Source organism: Tinamus guttatus, unplaced genomic scaffold (assembly GCF_059628265.1).
Source record: "Tinamus guttatus ecotype Peru unplaced genomic scaffold, ASM5962826v1 Tinamus_guttatus_pri_ptg000208l, whole genome shotgun sequence".
Lineage (NCBI taxonomy): Eukaryota > Metazoa > Chordata > Aves > Tinamiformes > Tinamidae > Tinamus > Tinamus guttatus.
The window spans coordinates 2,436,100-2,440,291 of NW_028288742.1; the positions used below are offsets into that span (position 1 = coordinate 2,436,100).

The following is a 4,192-nucleotide window of genomic DNA, read 5'->3' on the forward strand; positions in this document are numbered from 1 at the left end:
TTATTCTGTCATATGCAGAGGAAACTACAGTAATGACAGAGTTATAAAATCCTGAATGTGACAGGTATATGTTAAAATGGGGTCACACAGAGATGAACTGGTATTTTATTTTATTTTAATAAATTCATAATCTAGCTGCTTTACTTAGATAAAGCATGAAATAGGATGCACTGATCCAGTTTAATCATTTCTATGGAAACATCCTGCTTATGGTTTTTGCTGCTGTATCAGAGTAAATCCCTGTCATATATTCAATAGGAATTCAAATTTTGATGGCCCATAAAAGGAAGGTACTATACAACTACTGAGACAAAGCAAATAGGACTGTTACTTTCTATCAGCATTCAATATTTAAAATGCCTTGCTATGTGAAAGGTAATAGTGACAATACTCTAAGGACACGGCAAAGCCATGTTTATGACCAAGATTGATTCTGTTTCAGAACAAAGAGTACAGCAGCAAAACAGATACCAAAAACAGAACAGCAAGATAAATCGTGTGTGAAGGTACACGGTGAAAGGCCAGGCGGTCACGGGTGCTGCTTGCTGCTCCTGGAAGTGGGGACCAGCGGGGCTGCCTTCCCAACACGGCCCACCTCGGATCACACAGGACAGATTAATACACGGGAATCTTCTGTTGGTGCATTTTGTTGAGGCTGCTAATAGTTTCATCCAGAATAGGACGGTTAAACATATATGCGTATGTGTATATTTAGAGATGGCAATTTTTTCAAAAACTAACAGGTCTACTCAGGAGTCACACTTCTGGGAACCTGCATATGTGTAAGGCACTGCCTTGGCAAAGATGGTTTGCAACAACAGCCAAAAGCACAGTTGAAGGTACAGGAAGTTTCCTACCACATGCCTTTAAAACATTTTATCTTGAGTCAATTAGGGCTTTTTAAAATGCTGTACAGAAGTAATCTTTTCAGTCCAAAAGACTGCTCGTGCTCTGAGCCAGAATAGCACCTTTCTCAACCCTTCTTTGCAACTAGGCCCGAGCTGAGTCTGAGCAAGTAGAAACTTTAAGGACATGAGGGGAACCTCCACACAAGGAAGCAGCTGAATAGAAAGAAGTCTCTTTACTCCAAAGGGGAAAGTCCTGCAACCTGCCCTCAAAAAGTTGAATTATGGAAATACAGCAGTGTACCCAACATAGCACACAACTTATAAAATGGGGATGAAAGATGGTAATAGTGGCTCATGGTGCTGAAGAAATTAAGAGTTGACCAGGTCAATTCGATATCCAGATTTGCATCTGGGCAGATCTGCAGATCTAGTAGATCTGTCTACTCTCCTTATTGACCTATGGTTAAACGCCACGAAACAGTCTAGCTAAGTCCTAAGTGTACATGCACAAGTGTGTGCATGCACAAACACACACTAGAAAAAACACTGGGAGGAAAAGAAGAGTTGATGCAGAGCAGTAATCCTATGGCAAAATACAATGGAAAGTTGGCAGCACAAGAAATGGAAAACTCTGCAGAAGATGCCATGGAAAAACAAGAAATTATATTTTAAAAAATCAACTAATTATGCCACTGGCATAACAAACACATTTCAATCAGTAGAGTTTAAAATAAATAGAGTAGATCATAAACTTACAGATAATGGCCAGGATTGGTAAAGATGAAGGAAAAAAATCTTTGTGACTGAGGACACAAGTTGAATAGAACACTATGAATTCAAAATAAAGGTGTTCCAGGAGAAAAAAATGGGACCTGTGAAAGGAAGACAGGAGAAAATATTAAATATATATATATAAACATAGTCTAACAATAACAGAAAAAAATCTCATTCAAAATTAAAAGCACAAGAAGGAAAAACAAAGTGACTTTTTTGAAGGGGATTAAATGCTCAAACATTACCCTTGTCAAATGCTGGAAGTCTACCAGTTTTATCAGAAGAAAAAAATCGATCATGTATACTTATTAATTTCCAAACATTGTAGTGAAAAGCATACTATAACTCTCCCTAGAGAGACTGTGAAGTTAAAAAAAAAAAAGTGCTAATAATGGACATTTGAATTTTCAAATCTGCTCAGCCAGCAACTAAAAATCATATTTACACTTTAAATTAATTAACTGATGTATCTTAGAAAAAATCAGATTTATTTTAGAACATCTGTGCTCCCGCAGACACTGCTAAGCCCTGGCAAAGCCCCTGGGATATGACCTGGGATATGTGTCTACATAGTGTTTTGTACTTCCCTTTCCCCTACTGCAAAATAAGGATGATGACACTGGCATTTTTTGAGAAGTACAGTAGTATCTATTAGTTAAAGTAGATATACAAGAACTAAGTGTTACTGTTATTCTCATCAAACCAAAGACAGGATAAGCAGAAGAGGTCTAAGAAATATCCTGTAGCATGACTTCTAAAAGCAAAGGAACACCAAGTGTTTATGTTCTGTTTTCGCGTGTGACATTTTCATTTACTCTGGTTACAAATAATCTTCAAGATTACTCTAACTGAAAGAAGCTGACAGCAAATAAGAAAATCTCATATGTTTATTTTGTGTAAACATTGTTTGCTGCAGCTCCTTAAATATTGCCTTTATTTGAGTATTTATTTCCTCCTGCAATAGAAAAATAAAATTTTGAGGAGAAAAATGTTGTTGTAAATCCACAACATCTGTGAGAATTCTGGGGCACAGAATACCATCTGAAACAAATTTTACTATGTGCCTAGCTTCCAAGTTCATGTTGTACCTTTAAAATGCAAAACATGAGACGAACTTCAGTTCTTAACGAATACGAAACAAACTTACCTCTAAACTGTCTTTCGAAAAAACAGGTGATAGTGCTACTTACCTGCAAAACAAATCAAACAAAGAATAGATTACTTAAATGCCCAAAGGGGATATCATTTAGTGGATATCATTTATGTGGTTTCACTAATCATTCTGATTTTTAAAACACAATACTAAGAGTAGATGCAAGAATGTAAGCAAGCAAGGATTTCATAGGAAGGGGAACACAAATTATAAACACTAGGTTGAATATTGTGATTGACCAAGCAAAACACAGGGTGAGACCCTCTTTGCTCTATTTCACCATCACAAAACACAAGCCTCTGCAACCCAGCTTACAAGCCCTTTAAAATGTACCATTTCTAGAGTGCTCCTTTCCTGGACTCAACTCCACAGGAACCATGAGCCAGTAGCATTTGCATCACACAGAATTTCATATTTCAAAACCAAACAAGTTCCTTCGCAATCTTTCTGAAGCCCCTGAGGCACTGTAGGCTCTCAGCAAGAGATGGATGCCTTTCAGAAAAGAGCCCTAGCACAACCATGTTGGATGCTGCCACAGCTTGGGCCTCATTTTTCCTAATTTGTTCCTCCTCTTGCCCACTGGACAAAGCTCTTGGCTGCCCCGTAACTTTTTTCCCCTTCCAGAAGCTTCAATTGCAGCATATGTTTCTGTCTATGGGTACAGCTCAAGTGACAGATTTGTAATGTTGGAAGTCATTAGGAGAGTGTCTTTAATCACAGAATCATAGAAATTTGACTGGAAGAAACCTCTGGATGTCATTGAGTCCAACTTCCTCTATTAGGAGGGCTTTACCATAATGTTGGAGGAATTACTGATTTTAGTGTTCTTTGAAATAGAAATATCAAACAAGGAATTAAATAAAGGGAAAACGCATGTTTTGTTGGTACAATTAAGCAATCCAATAGCTCTAAATATGGATTATAGTCGGACACAGCAGTCTTTTACAGCAGACACTCTATTACTGTGAGGCTTGCAAACAGACATATTGGGCAGAGGATAATGGAGTTAATAAGTTGTTCTGCTATCCCCAAGGTCACTGAAGATTGTTTGAATTCTTAAGTACTCTTCTGACATCTTTGGCAGTGTTATATTGAATAATGTGTTATTTATTTCTCATACCAAAAAAAACCCATGAAATTGCCACGTATCTTTTGAATGCCACACACATACCAAATTCATATTTTTACTGCATATATACAGTGTTCAGGGCCTAAGTTCAAAAACCCACCCTGCACTCGCACTGAGTTCCTGGCAGCTTCTATAGCAGACAACAGTGACTAGTGGTCCAGAACACCATGCAGAAATATCACCCATGACAATCCTTCATGGCAACAATCTCTTTTGCTTTGATAAGTTAAAACTGAGTAAAAATTCAAACAAAAATGTCAAAACAAAATGTCTATTTGGGAAAGCAAA

General features: G+C 37.5%; 1 long non-coding RNA gene across 1 annotated transcript; it reads left to right on the forward strand.

The window, feature by feature from the left end:
- The first annotated feature begins 730 nt into the window (after window positions 1-730).
- Window positions 731-1,507, forward strand: LOC148594745 (uncharacterized). Its single transcript, XR_015913332.1, has 2 exons — window positions 731-839; window positions 1,455-1,507. It is a non-coding gene; the product is annotated as an uncharacterized LOC148594745 (long non-coding RNA).
- The last annotated feature ends 2,685 nt before the right edge of the window (window positions 1,508-4,192 follow it).